This window comes from Triticum urartu, chromosome 6, assembly GCF_003073215.2.
Source record: "Triticum urartu cultivar G1812 chromosome 6, Tu2.1, whole genome shotgun sequence".
NCBI lineage: Eukaryota > Viridiplantae > Streptophyta > Magnoliopsida > Poales > Poaceae > Triticum > Triticum urartu.
Genome location: NC_053027.1, coordinates 66943449 through 66960186, shown reverse-complemented (window position 1 = coordinate 66960186; position 16738 = coordinate 66943449).

Genomic DNA, 16738 nt, shown 5'->3' with positions numbered 1-16738 from the left:
ATTAAACAATACAGCCCTAGTTCTTACTAACTAATTAGTACTTAGGAACTACTGCCCTAATTACCATCTAATTTGATGAACCCTAACTAATTTGATGCAATCTAAAATTTGAAGAACCCTAGGAAATTTAGCTAGGTAGAGGTAGGGGAGGGGGAGGAGGAGGCGTGCTCACCTCGAGTGCCTGCGGCGAGGGAGGGGCAGGCGGCGTCGAGGTCGGGGTCGGGCGCGGCGTCGAGGGTGTGCGGAGAGCGACGGGAAAGCGCGTGGTGGCCAATGGCGATGCAAGGCGGCGATAGCGGAGGAATTGGGATTTGGGGGAGGTGGCCGTGGGGAAGAACGAACCGTGTGGTTAAGTCAAAAGTAGCAGTAGCGATTTCCAGGAAGTGTGCTGATGACCCACAAGTATAGGGGATCTATCGTAGTCCTTTCGATAAGTAAGAGTGTCAAACCCAACGAGGAGCAGAAGGAAATGATAAGCGGTTTTCAGCAAGGTATTCTTTGCAAGCACTGAAATTATAGGTGACAGATAGTTTTGTGATAAGATAATTTGTAACGAGCAACAAGTAACAAAAGTAAATAAAGTGCAGCAAGGTGGCCCAATCCTTTTTGTAGCAAAGGACAAGCCTGGACAAATTCTATATAGAGAAAAGTGCTCCCGAGGACACACGGGACTTATCGTCAAGCTAGTTTTCATCACGTTCATATGATTCGCGTTCGGTACTTTGATAATTTGGTATGTGGGTGGACCGGTGCTTGGGTACTGCCCTTACTTGGACAAGCATCCCACTTATGATTAACCTCTATTGCAAGCATCCGCAACTATAACAAAAGTATTAAGGTAAACCTAACCATAGCATGAAACATATGGATCCAAATCAGCCCCTTACGAAGCAACGCATAAACTAGGGTTTAAGCTTCTGTCACTCAAGCAACCCATCATCTACTTATTACTTCCCAGTGCCTTCCTCTAGGCCCAAATAATGGTGAAGTGTCATGTAGTCGACGTTCACATAACACCACTAGAGGAGAGACAACATACATCTCATCAAAATATCGAACGAATACCAAATTCACATGACTACTAATAGCAAGACTTCTCCCATGTCCTCAGGAACAAACGTAACTACACACAAAGCATATTTATGTTCATGAGTATTAATATGCATAAAGGATCTGAACATAAGATATTCCACCAAATAAACCAACTAGCATCAACTACAAGGAGTAATCAACACTACTAGCAACCTACAGGTACCAATCCCAGACTTAGAGACAAGAATTGGATACAAGAGATGAACTAGGGTTTGAGAGGAGATGGTGTTGGTGAAGATGTTGATGGAGATTGACCCCCTCCCGATGAGAAGATCGTTGGTGATGACGATGGGATGATTTCCCCCTCCCGGAGGGAAGTTTCCCCGCCAGAACAGCTCCGCCGGAGCCCTAGATTGGTTCCGCCAAGGTTCCGCCTCGTGGCGGCGGAGTCTCGTCTCGAAAGTTGGCTTATGATTTTTTCCTCATCGAAAGACTCCATATAGCAGAAGATGGGCATCGGAGGGCCACCAGGGGGCTCGTGAGGCAGGGGGGCGCGCCCCCCACCCTCGTGGGTAGGGTGTGGCCCCCCTCCGGAACTTCTTGCGCTCAGTATTTTTTATATATTCTGAAAATGACTTCCATGAAGTTTCAGGACTTTGGAAGCTGTGCAGAATAGGTCTCTAATATTTGCTCCTTTTCCAACCCAGAATCCCAGCTGTCGGCATTCTCCCTCTTTATGTAAACCTTGTAAAATAAGAGAAAATAGGCATAAGTATTGTGACATAATGTGTAATATAACAGCCCATAATGCAATAAATATCGATATAAAAGCATGATGCAAAATGGACGTATCAACTCCCCCAAGCTTAGACCTCGCTTGTCCTCAAGCGAAAGCCGCAATCGAAAAATATGTCCACATGTTTTAAAGATAGAGGTGTCGATAAAAATAAAATACGGACATGAGGGCATCATGATCATTCTTAGAATAGCAACTTATATAATTCTTGTCATATGATCTCTTATGCTAGAGTAACAATTCAATCACAATTTCAAGTATGAATCATAAACTTCATTGAAAACTAACAAACTATAATCTCAGTCATTGGAGCAATTGCAATTTATCGTAACATAGGAAAGAGTCAATATAAGAGCTTTTCAGCAAGTCCATATACTCAACTATCATATAGTCTTTCACAACTGCTAACACTCACGCAATACTTATGGGTATGGAGTTTTAATTGGACATAGAGAAAGATAGGGGCTTATAGTTTTGCCTCCAAACGTTTTACCTCAAGGGTAATGTCAACAATAATAGTTCATGAAAACTCACATCCAATTAGCCGTATATACCAGGATCTTTCCAACATGTTGTGCTTGCCAAAAGATAAAATGTAAAAAAGGAAGGGTCAGGAACACCAAGACTCTTATGTAAGGTAGGAGATAAAAGTAAAAGATAGGCCCTTCGTAGAGGGAAGCAGAGGTTGTCATGCACTTTTATGGTTGGATGCACAAAATCTTAATGCGAAAGAACGTCACTTTATATTGCCACTTGTGATATGGACCTTTATTATGCAGTTCGTCGCTTTTATTTCTTCCATATCAGACAATCGTATAAAGCTTATTTTCTCCCACACTAACAAGTCATACATATTTAGAGAGCAATTTTTATTGCTTGCACCGATGACAACTTACTTGGAGGATCTTACTCAATCCAGAGGTAGGTATGGTGGACTCTCATGGCAAAACTGGTTTAAGGGTGTTTGGAAGCACAAGTAGTATCTCTACTTGGTGCAAAGAATTTGGCTAGCATGAGGGGGAAAGGCAAGCTCAATCATGTTGGATGATCCATGCCAATATAATTTATCTCAGATGTAAGAAAACATAACCCATTATGTTGTCTTCCTTGTCCAACGTCAACTCTTTAGCATGTCATGTTTTAATGAGTGCTCACAATCATAAAAGATGTCCAAGATAGTGTATTTATAGGTGAAGACCTCTCTTTCTTTATTACTTCCTATTAATTGCAACGATGACCAAAACTATGTATGTCAACTCTCAACAACTTTTACTCATCATACTTTTTATATGTGAGCTCATTACTCTCCATAAGATCCATATGATCTCTTTTATTTCCTTTTTATTCTTTCTTTTTTTCTTTTATTCCCTCAAGATCATAGCAAGATAATCAAGCCCTGGACTCAACACTAATCTTTATTATATATATAGCTCACGGACTCGATTACATAGAAGGATCAAAAAGCAAAACTCACAACTAGATTATACTGAAACTTTATTCTACTAGATCAAAATATTATCAAAAGGATCAAACTAGGAAAAAACGGTAAAGATAGAAGTGATGGTGATACGATACCAGGGCACTCCCCCAAGCTTGGCAGCTGCCAAGGGGAGTGCCCATACCCATGTGATTATATCTCTTTTGCCGGTGAAGGAGTTGATCGTTTTGTTGATGGTGTAGGCTTGTCGTCCCTCTTCCAAGGCATAGGCTCACCATCATAGAAGGATGATCGAGTCTCCTGAAACCTCAAATCTGCAGCCAAACTCATCCTCTTGAATCTATATTCATACTCACAGTTTTGATTTTGCAGGTCATAGATCTGGGCTTGGAGGTGCTCGATTTTCTCATGAAGCTTGAAGATGGCCTCCCCAATGTCCTTGACGTCCAGCTTGTGGTTGTTGGTGAACTCCGTGGTCATAATGTGATTGGAATCGAGTCCACACTCCACCATCTCCTGACACTTGAAAACTTGTTGCTCCAATGCCTCGAGCCTTTGCCTCTGTGCTTCCGGTCTTCCTTGGTCCCTCAACATCACGGATGTGCAACAACCCCTCACGCATCTCAATGGTTTGAGGGTGTTGCAGCACTTTGCTACCTCTTGAGCACTGCATTGGTTTTCCCCGAAGAGGAAGGGATGATGCAGCAAAGTAGCGTAAGTATTTCCCTCAGTTTTTGAGAACCAATGTATCAATCCAGTAGGAGGCTACGCGTGAGTCCCTCGTACCTGCACAAAAGAAATAAATCCTCACAACCAACACAAATAGGGGTTGTCAATCCCTACTCGGCCACTTACGAGAGTGAGATCTGATAGATATGATAAGATAATATTTTGGTATTTTTATGATAAAGATGCAAAGTAAAATAAAGGCAAAGTAAAAAAGCAAAGGAAATAACTAGTAGTAGGAGATTAATATGATGAAGATAGACCCGGGGGCCATAGGTTTCACTAGTGGCTTCTCTCGAGAGCATAAGTATTCTACAGTGGGTGAACAAATTACTGTTGAGCAATTGACAGAATTGAGCATAGTTATGAGAATATCTAGGTATGATCATGTATATAGGAATCACGCCCGAGACAAGTAGACCGACTCCTGCCTGCATCTACTACTATTACTCCACTCATCGACCGCTATCCAGCATGCATCTAGAGTATTAAGTTAAAAACAGAGTAACGCCTTAAGCAAGATGACATGATGTAGAGGGATAGACTCATGCAATATGATGAAAACCACATCTTCTTATCCTCGATGCACTACTACAAAAACAGCTATAGCCAATATGGACACTAATGGCGCACTGTACATGTGGTGCGCCATTACTAAATACTAATGGCGCACCATGTGTCGGTGCGCCATTAGTGTGCAAATACTAATGGCGCACCACATCCACGGTGCGCCATTAGTAAAAAAATTAATTTTTTTTCAAAACTACTAATGGCGCACTGTGGGATAGTGCGCCATTACTCACCACTCCCACAGTGCGCCATTAGTAATTATGTTTCAAAAAAATCAATTTTTTTTATTTTTTAAACTACTAATGGCGCATCGTGGGAGTGGTGCGCCATTACTAGTTGAACTACTAATGGCGCACCATCCCACGATGCGCCATTAGTAATTTGGCCCAAACATTCCCCCGAATGCACCCCCCCCCCCCCCCCCCCCCCCCCCGTGACCGCATTTTCAGTTTCAAAAAAAATAAAAGAAAATGATAGAAATGTCAAAAAAAATAAAAGAAAATAAGATTCCCATGTGATATGTGGTCTAGTTGTTAGCAAAATTTACAAACATGAATTTTCAACTTTTTTGCAAAATCTCTCGAGAATTTGTAAAAATGGGCATAACTTTTGCATACGAACTCGGATGAAAAAGTTTTTTGTATGAAAAATCATCTACTTGAAAAGTTACATCCGAAATTAACGGGGGAACCCCGTTAAACATTTTCAAAATCCTCAAAAACCTAACGGAAAAAAGATAGGGGGCTTTTAAGATCTGGAAAGGCAAAAAAATTCAAACTTACTAATGGCACACCTGCCCATGGTGCGCCATTACTATCTTCCCGCCTTCAAAATTCAAAATAAATCAAAAAAATAAAAAAAGTTACTAATGGCGCACCTGCCCATGGTGCGCCATTAGTATCTTCCCTCCTTCAAAATTCAAAATAAATCAAAAAAATAAAAAAAAATTAGTAATGGCGCACCTGCCCACGGTGCGCCATTACTATGTCGTACATATGGCTGGGCGTGTCCTCTCCTCCTTACCTCTTCATTCTTCTCCTCCACTCCAGCTCTCCTCCACTCCATCTCCTCTTCTCCTCCACTCCATCTTCCCTTCTCTCCTCCACCATACTACCCTCCTCCTCTCCGGCGACCTCCTCCTCCTCTCCGGCGACCTCCTCCTCCCTCCTCTCCTCCCCTCCCCTCCCCTCACTGTTTCTCCTCCCTCCTCTCCGGTGAGCTCCTCCTCCCTCCTCTCCTCCCATCCCCTCATTGTTTCTCCTTCCTCCTCTCCGGTGATGTAGGCGAGCGCCTCTCCGGTCACCTCCTCCTCCTCCTCTCCGGTGAACTCCTCTCCGGCAAAAGAACGTACAAGATCCAAAAACGGGAACAAAATTTGAAATAATATCGTGCAAAAAATGAGCAAAAAACGAGAAAAAAATGGGCAAAAAATCGTGATCCAGATCCAAATTCAAAAATAGCAATGGCGCACGGTGGGGGTTAGACGGTGCGCCACTACTATTTTCCCGCCTTCAAAATTCAAAAATACTAATGGCGCACCGTGGTCTATACTGATGGCGCACCAGTGGCCTATGCTAATGGCGCACCGTGGCCTATACTAATGGCACACCAGTGGTGCGCCATTAGTATACCAGATACTAATGGCGCACCACTGGTGCGCCATTAGTAAAAAATACTAGTTGCGTGGTACTAGTGGCGCACCAGTAGTGCGCCATTAGTAGGCAAAACTGGTGCACCACTAGTAGGCCTTTTCCTAGTAGTGATGGTAACAATACAATACGTGCCTTTTTGCCCCTACTGTCACTGGGAAAGGACACCGTAAGATTGAACCCAAAGCTAAGCACTTCTCCCATTGCAAGAAAGATCAATCTAGTAGGCCAAACCAAACTGATAATTCGAAGAGACTTGCAAAGATAACCAATCATACATAAAAGAATTCAGAGAAGATTCAAATATTGTTCATAGATAACTTGATCATAAACCCACAATTCATCGGTCTCAACAAACACACCGCAAAAAGAAGATTACATCGAATAGTTCTCCACAAGAGAGGGGGAGAACATTGTATTGAGATCCAAAAAGAGAGAAGAAGCCATCTAGCTAATAACTATGGACCCGTAGGTCTTGAGGTAAACTACTCACACTTCATCGGAGGGGCTATGGTGTTGATGTAGAAGCCCTCCGTGATCGATGGCCCCTCCGTCGGAGCTCCGAAACAGGCCCCAAGATGGGATCTCGTGGATACAAAAAGTTGCGGTGGTGGAATTAGGTTTTTGGCTCTGTATATGATCGTTTGGGGGTACATAGGTATATATAGGAGGAAGGAGTACGTCGGTGGAGCAACAGGGGGCCCACGAGGGTGGAGGGCGCGCCTGGGGGAGGCAGGCGCGCCCCCCCTACCTCGTGGCCTCATATTTTGTGTCTTGACATAGGGTCCAAGTCTCCCGGGTCTTGTTCGTTGAGAAAATCAAGTTCCCGAAGGTTTCATTCCGTTTGGACTCCGTTTGATATTCGTTTTCTTGGAAACCCTAAAACAGGCAAAAAACAGCAATTCTGGGCTGGGCTTCCGGTTAATAGGTTAGTCCCAAAAATAATTTAAAAGTGGATAATAAAGCCCAATAATGTCCAAAACAGTAGATAATATAGCATGGAGCAATCAAAAATTATAGATACGTTGGAGACGTATCAAGCATCCCCAAGCTTAATTCCTGCTCGTCCTCGAGTAGGTAAATGATAAAAACAGAATTTTTGATGCGAGTGCTACTTGGCATAATTTTAATGTAATTATTCTTAATTGTGGTATGAATATTCAGATCTGAAAGATTCAAGACAAAAGTTCATATTGACATAAAAAATAATAATACTTCAAGCATACTAACTAAGCAATTATGTCTTCTCAAAATAACATGGCTAAAGAAAGTTATCCCTACAAAATCATATAGTCTGGCTATGCTCCATCTTCACCACACAAAATATTTAAATCATGCACAACCCCGATGACAAGCCAAGCAATTGTTTCATACTTTTGACATTCTCAAAACTTTTTCAATCTTCACGCAATACATGAGCGTGAGCCATGGATATAGCACTATAGGTGGAATAGAATGGTGGTTGTGGAGAAGACAAAAAGGGAGAAGATAGTCTCACATCAACTAGGCGTATCAACAGGCTATGGAGATGCCCATCAATAGATATCAATGTGAGTGAGTAGGGATTGCCATGCAACGGATGTACTAGAGCTATAAGTATGTGAAAGCTCAAAAAGAAACTAAGTGAGTGTGCATCCAACTTGCTCGCTCATGAAGACCTAGGGCATTTTGAGGAAGCCCATCATTGGAATATACAAGACAAGTTCTATAATGAAAAATTCCCACTAGTATATGAAAGTGATAACATGAGAGACTCTATACTATGAATATCATGGTGCTACTTTGAAGCACAAGTGTGGTAAAAGGATAGTAACATTGTCCCTTCTCTCTTTTTCTCTCATTTTTTTATTTGGGCCTTTTCTCTTCTTTTTTTATGGCCTCTTTTCTTTCTCTCTTTTTCGTCCGGAGTCTCATCCCGACTTGTGGGGGAATTATAGTCTCCATCATCCTTTCCTCACTGGGACAATGCTCTAATAATGATGATCATCACACTTCTATTTTTCTTACAACTCAACAATTACAACTCGATACTTAGAAAAAATATGACTCTATATGAATGCCTCCGGCGGTGTACCGGGATATGCAATGAATCAAGAGTGACACGTATGAAAGAATTATGAATGGTGGCTTTGCCACAAATACGATGTCAACTACATGATCATGCTAAGCAATATGACAATGATGAAGCGGAATAGTGGAAAGTTGCATGGCAATATATCTCGGAATGGCTATGGAAATGCCATAATAGATAGGTATGGTGGCTGTTTTGAGGAAGGTATATAGTGGGTGTATGATGCCAGCGAAAGGTGTGCGGTATTAGAGAGGCTAGCAAAGGTGGAAGGGTGAGAGTGCGTATAATCCATGGACTCAACATTAGTCATAAAGAACTCATATACTTATTGCGAAAATCTACAAGTTATCAAAGTAAAGTATTACGCGCATGCTCCTAGGGGGATAGATTGGTAGGAAAAGACCATTGCTCGTCCCCGACTGCCACTCATAAGGAAGACAATCAAAAAATAAATCATGCTCCGACTTCATCACATAACGGTTCACCATACGTGCATGCTATGGGAATCACAAACTTCAACACAAGTATTTATCAAATTCACAATTACTCAACTAGCACAACTTTAATATCACCATCTTTATATCTCAAAACAATTATCAAGCATCAAACTTCTCATAGTATTCAACACACTCATAAGAGAATTTATTATTCTTGAATACCTAGCATATTAGGATTTTAAGAAAATTACCATGCTATTAAGACTCTAAAAATGATCTAAGTGAAGCATGAGAGATCAATAGTTTCTATAAAACAAATCCACCACCGTGCTCTAAAAGATATAAGTGAAGTACTAAAGCAAAATTATATAACTCAAAAGATATAAGCGAAGCACATAGAGTATTCTAACAAAATCCAAATCATGTATGGCTCTCTCAAAAGGTGTGTACAGCAAGGATGACTGTGGTAAACTAAAAAGTAAATACTCAAATCATACAAGATGCTCCAAGCAAAACACATATCATGTGGTGAATAAAAATATAGCTCCAAGTAAAGTTACCGATAGAAGTAGACGAAAGAGGGGATGCCTTCCGGGGAATCCCCAAGATTTGGATTTTAGGTGTCCTTAGATTATCTTGGGGGTGCCATGGGCATCTCCAAGCTTAGGCTCTTGCTACTCCTTGTTCCAAAATCCATCAAATCTTTACCCAAAACTTGAAAACTTCACAACACAAAACTTAAAGTAGAAAATCTCGTGAGCTGCGTTAGCGAAAGAAAATAAAAGACCACTTCAAGGTACTGTAATGAACTCATTATTTATTTATATTGGTGTTATACCTACTGTATTCCAAATTCTCTATGGTTTATAAGCTATTTTACTAGCCATAGAATCATCAAAACAAGCAAACAACACATGAAAAACAGAATAGTCTGTAGTAATCTGTAGCTACCGCAAGATCTGGAACACCAAAAATTCTAAAATAAATTTCTGGACGTGAGGAATTTATCTATTAATCATCTGCAAAAATAATTAACTAAATATAACTTTCCAAATAAAAATGACAGCAGTTCTCGTGAGCGCTAAAGTTTCTGTTTTTTACAGCAAGTGTAACAAGACTTTCCCCAAGTCTTCCCAACGGTTCTACTTGGCACAAACACTAATTGAACACAAAAAAACACAACCAAAAAAGAGGCTAGATAAATTATTTATTACTAAACAGGAGAAAAAAGCAAGGAATGAAAATAAAATTGGGTTGCCTCCCAACAAGCGCTATCGTTTAACACCCCTAGCTAGGCATAACAAGCAAGGATAGATCTAGGTATTGCCATCTTTAGTAGGTAATCCATAAGTGGCTCTCATAATAAATTCATAAGGTAATTTAATTTTCTTTCTAGGAAAGTGTTCCATGCCCTTCCTTAACGGAAATTGGAATCTAATATTTCCTTCCTTCATATCAATAATTGCACCAATCGTTCTAAGGAAAGGTCTACCAAGAATAATAGGACATGAAGGATTGCAATCTATGTCAAGAACAATAAAATCTATGGGCACATAATTCCTATTTGCAACAATAATAACATCATTAATTCTTCCCATAGATTTCTTAATGGTGGAATCCGCAAGGTGCAAGTTTAAAGAGAAATCATCAAAATCACGAAAACCTAACAAATCACACAAAGTCTTTGGAATCATGGAAACACTGGCACCCAAATCAATGATCTTTAATTTTAATTTTAATAGTTGGTTCCCACTCATCATAAAGTTTTCTAGGGATAGAAACTTCCAATTCAAGTTTTTCTTCATAAGATTGCATCAAGGCATCAACGATATGTTTAGTAAACGCTTTATTTTGACTATAAGCGTGAGGAGAATTTAGCATGGATTGCAACAAGGAAATACAATCAATCAAAGAGCAATTTTTATAATTGAATTCCTTTAAATCCAAAATAGTGGGTTTAGCAACATCTAGGGTTTTAACTTCTTCAATCCCACTTTTATCAATTTTAGCATCAAGATCGAAAAATTCCGAATTCTTGGAACGCCTTCTAGGTAAAGGTGGATCATATTTAGTCCCATCATTATCAAGATTCATATAACAAAACAAAGATTTAATAGGGGACACATCAATAACTTTTAGATCTTCATCTTTATTTTCATAGGAACTAGAAGAACACGCTCTTATAAAGGCATATTTCTTAGCACGCATCCTAGCGGTTCTTTCTTTGCACTCATCAATGGAAATTCTCATGGATTTGAGAGACTCATTGATATCATGCTTAGGTGGAATAGATCTAAGTTTCAAAGAATCAACATCAAGAGAAATTCTATCAACGTTCCTAGGCAACTCATCAATCTTAAGCAATTTTTCTTCAACCATAGCATTCAAATTCTTTTGCGAAGTAATAAATTCTTTAATATTAGATTCAAAATCAGAGGGCATCTTATTATAATTTCCATAAGAATTGTTGTAGGAATTACCATAATTATTAGAGGGATTACTAGGATAAGGCCTAGGGTTGAAATTTCCTCTATACGCGTTGTTACCAAAATTGTTCCTACCAACAAAATTCACATCCATAGATTCATTATTATTCTCAATCAAAGTAGACAAGGGCATATCATTAGGATCATAAGAAACACTTTTACTAGCAAATAATTTCATAAGTTCATCCATCTTTCCACTCAAAACATTAATTTCTTCTATCGCATGCACCTTTTTATTAGTAGATCTTTCAGTATGCCATTGAGAATAATTAACCATAATATTATCTAGGATTTTAGGAGCTTCTCCTAGAGTGATTTTCATAAAAGTGCCTCCCGCGACCGAATCTAAAAGATTTCTAGAAGCAAAATTCAATCCGGCATAAAAATTTTGTATAATCATCCACAAATTTAAACCATGAGTAGGGCAATTACGTATCATTAGTTTCATTCTCTCCCAAGCTTGTGCAACATGTTCATGATCAAGTTGCTTAAAATTCATAATATCGTTTCTAAGAGAGATGATCTTAGCGGGAGGAAAATACTTAGAGATAAAAGCATCTTTGCACTTGTTCCATGAATCAATACTATTTTTAGGCAAAGACGAAAACCAAGCTTTAGCACGATCTCTAAGCGAAAAAGGAAATAGCTTCAATTTAACAATATCATTATCCACATCTTTCTTCTTTTGCATATCACACAAATCAACGAAGCTATTTAGATGGGTAGGGGCATCTTCACTAGGAAGGCCGAAAAATGGATCTTTCATGACAAGATTCAGCAAAGCAGTATTAATTTCACAAGATTCGGCATCGGTAAGAGGAGCAATTAGAGTGCTAATAAAATCATTGTTGTTGGTATTGGTAAAGTCACACAATTTAGTATTATCTTGAGCCATCGTGACAAGCAAGCAAACTAACACACAAGCAAACAAAAAAACAAGCGGGCAAAAAGAGGCAAATAGAGAAAGAGAGGGAGGATAGAGAGAGAGGGCGAATAAAACGGCAAGGGTGAAGTGGGGGAGAGGAAAACGAGAGGCAAATAGCAAATAATGTAATGCGGGAGATAAGGGTGTGTGATGGGTACATGGTATGTTGACTTTTGCGTAGACCTCCCCGGCAACGGTGCCAGAAATCCTTCTTGCTACCTCTTGAGCACTGCGTTGGTTTTCCCCGAAGAGGAAGGGATGATGTAGCAAAGTAGTGTAAGTATTTCCCTTAGTTTTTCAGAACCAAGGTATCAATCCAGTAGGAGGCTATGCGCGAGTCTCTCGTACCTGCACAAAACAAATAAATCCTCGCAACCAACGCAAATAGGGGTTGTCAATCCCTACTCGGCCACTTACGTGAGTGAGATCTGATAGATATGATAAAATAATATTTTGGTATTTTTATGATAAAGATGCAAAGTAAAATAAAGGCAAAGTAAAAAAGAAAAGGAAATAACTAGTAGTAGGAGATTAATATGATGAAGATAGACCCGGGGGCCATAGGTTTCACTAGTGGCTTCTCTCGAGAGCATAAGTATTCTACAGTGGGTGAACAAATTACTATTGAGCAATTGACAGAATTGAGCATAGTTATGAGAATATCTAGGTATGATCATGTATATAGGCATCACGTCCGAGACAAGTAGACCGACTCCTGCCTGCATCTACTACTATTACTCCACTCATCGACCGCTATCCAGCATGCATCTAGAGTATTAAGTTAAAAACAGAGTAACGCCTTAAGCAAGATGACATGATGTAGAGGGATAGACTCATGCAATATGATGAAAACCCCATCTTGTTATCCTCGATGGCAACAATACAATACGTGCCTTGCTGCCCCTACTATCACTGGGAAAGGACACCGCAAGATTGAACCCAAAGCTAAGCACTTCTCCCATTGCAAGAAAGATCAATCTAGTAGGCCAAACCAAACTGATAATTCGAAGAGACTTGCAAAGATAACCAATCATACATAAAAGAATTCAGAGAAGATTCAAATATTATTCATAGATAGACTTGATCATAAACCCACAATTCATCGGTCTCAACAAACACACCGCAAAAAGAAGATTACATCGAATAGTTCTCCACAAGAGAGGCGGAGAACATTGTATTGAGATCCAAAAAGAGAGAAGAAGCCATCTAGCTAATAACTATGGACCCGTAGGTCTGAGGTAAACTACTCACACTTCATCGGAGGGGCTATGGTGTTGATGTAGAAGCCCTCCGTGATCGATGCCCCTCCATCGGAGCTCCGGAACAGGCCCCAAGATGGGATCTCATGGATACAGAAAGTTGCGGCGGTGGAATTAGGTTTTTGGCTCCGTATCTGATCGTTTGGGGGTACGTAGGTATATATAGGAGGAAGGAGTATGTCGGTGGAGCAACATGGGGCCCACGAGGGTGGAGGGCGTGCCTGGGGGAGGCAGGCGCACCCCCTACCTCGTGGCCTCCTCTTTTGTGTCTTGACGTAGGGTCCAAGTCTCCCGGGTCTTGTTCGTTGAGAAAGTCACGTTCCCGAAGGTTTCATTCCGTTTGGACTCCGTTTGATATTCCTTTTCTTTGAAACCCTATAACAGGCAAAAAACAGCAATTCTGGGCTGGGCCTCCGGTTAATAGGTTAGTCCGAAAAATAATTTAAAAGTGGATAGTAAAGCCCAATAATGTCCAAAACAGTAGATAATATAGCATGGAGCAATCAAAAATTATAGATACATTGGAGACGTATCACACTTCCGCGAGGTAGGGGTTGATGACCTTCTCGAAGAACTGGTCCTTGGGGGCACTTGAAGACAACATGACGACTTGGATCTGTCAGAAAAACAACTCGAAACAAAGACAGAGGATATTTGCGTGATACGGGAGTTAAAACCTTTGGGAGATTATATAATGAATTTTTACCGACCAAAATACGTAACATGCAAGAAAATGGAGTCCGGAGAGCACACGAGGTGCCCACGAGGTAGGGGCGCGCCCAAGGGGTAGGGCGCGCCCTCCACCCTCGTGGAGCCCTCGTGTCCTTCCCGGACTGCTTCTTATTTTTCTATTTTTCTAAATATTCCAAAACGGAGGAAAATTGCCATTAGAACTGTTTTGGAGTCGGTTTACTTACCGTACCACATACTTATTCCTTTTCAGAGTCTGAAATGTTCCGTAAAGTGTCCCTTATGTATTCCTCCGGGGTTACGGTTTTAATAACATTGGTTTCAACATTTATAGGATTACCTGAGATATAATGTTTAATTCTTTGACTGTTCACCACCTTCGGATTTGTGCCTTCGAAGTTGTTGATTTTTATGGCACCGGAACAATAGACCTCCTCGATAACGTAAGGACCTCCCCATTTAGAGAGAAGTTTTCCTGCAAAAAATCTTAAACAAGAGTTGTATAGCAATACATAATCACCTACATTAAACTCACGCTTTTGTATTCTTTTGTCATGCCATCTTTTAACTTTTTCTTTAAATGATTTGGCATTCTCATAGGCTTGGGTTCTCCATTCATCAAGTGAGCTAATGTCAAATAACCTCTTCTCACCGGCAAGTTTGAAATCATAATTGAGCTCTTTAATAGCCCAATAAGCCTTATGTTCTAGTTCAAGAGGTAAGTGACATGCTTTTCCATAAACCATTTTATACGGAGACATACCCATAGGATTTTTATCTGCAGTTCTATAGGCCCATAATGCATCATCAAGTTTCTAGGACCAATTCTTTCTAGATCCATTAACAGTGTTTTGCAAAATTAATTTGAGTTCTCTATTACTCAATTCTACTTGACCACTAGACTGTGGGTGATAAGGAGATGCAATTCTATGATTAACATCATATTTAGCAAGCATTTTACGGAAAGCACCATGAATAAAATGTGAACCACCATCAGTCATTAAGTATCTAGGGACTCCAAACCTCGGAAAAATAACTTCTTTAAGCATCTTAATAGAAGTGTTATGATCAGCACTACTAGTTGGAATAGCTTCTACCCACTTAGTAACGTAATCAACAGCAACTAAAATATGTGTATATCCATTGGAGGCAGGAAACGGTCCCATATAATCAAAGACCCAAACATCAAATGCTTCAATAACAAGTGAATAATTCATAGGCATTTCTTGACGTCTACTAATATTACCAATTCTTTGACATTCATCACAAGATACAACAAACTTACGGGCATCCTTGAATAGAGTAGGCCAATAAAAACCGGATTGCAATACCTTATGTGCAGTTCTATCTCCAGCGGGTGTCCTCCATAAGCTTCGGAGTGACACTTGCATAGGATCTGTTCCTGTTCATGCTCAGGTACACAACGTCTAATAACACCATCTACTCCTTCTTTATAAAGATGTGGGTCATCCCAAAAGTAATGTCTCAAATCATAGAAAAACTTTTTATTTTGCTGGTATGTGAAACTAGGTGGTATAAATTTAGCAACAATATAATTAGCATAATCAGCATACCATGGAGCAGTACGAGAAGCATTTATGACATTTAATTGTTCATCAGGAAAGCTATCATCAATAGGTAGTGGGTCATCAAGAACATTCTCTAGCCTAGACAAGTTGTCTGCAACGGGGTTCTTAGCTCCCTTTCTATCAATAATATGCAAATCAAATTCTTGTAGCAAGAGAAGCCATCTAATAAGTCTAGGTTTAGCATCTTTCTTTTCCATAAGATATTTAATAGCAGCATGATCCGTGTGAATAGTTACTTTAGAATCAACAATATAAGGTCTGAACTTATCACAAGCGAATACAACTGCCAAAAATTCTTTTTCAGTAGTAGCATAATTTCTCTGAGCATTGTCTAGAGTTTTACTAGCATATTGAATAACATTTAATCTCTTATCAACTCTTTGCCCTAGAACAGCGCCTACAGCATAATCACTAGCATCACACATAATTTCAAAGGGTAAATTCCAATCAGGTGGCTGAACAATAGGTGCAGAGATCAATGCTTTCTTAAGTATTTCAAATGCTTCTACGCAATCATCATAAAAAACAAATGGTATATATTTTTGTAATAAATTAGTCAGAGGCCGAGAAATTTTTGAGAAGTCCTTAATGAACCTCCTATAGAAACCGGCATGACCAAGGAAACTTCTTATACCTTTGATGTCCTTGGGACATGGCATGTTTTCAATAGCATCAGCCTTAGCTTTATCAACTTCAATACCTCTTTCAGAAACTTTATGCCCCAAGACAATACCTTCATTAACCATAAAGTGGCACCTCTCCCAATTCAAGACAAGGTTAGTTTATTCACATCTCTGCAAAACTTGATCAAGGTTGCTTAAGCAATCATCAAAAGAGGATCCATAGACGGAGAAATCGTCCATGAAAACCTCACAAATCTTTTCACAAAAGTCAGAGAATATAGCCATCATGCATTTTTGGAAGGTAGCACGTGCATTACATAAACCAAAAGGCATATGTCTATAAGGAAAAGTACCGAACGGGCAAGTAAAAGTGGTCTTAGATTGATCATCAGCTGACACAGGTATTTGAGAGAAACCCGAATAACCATCTAGAAAGCAAAAATGTGT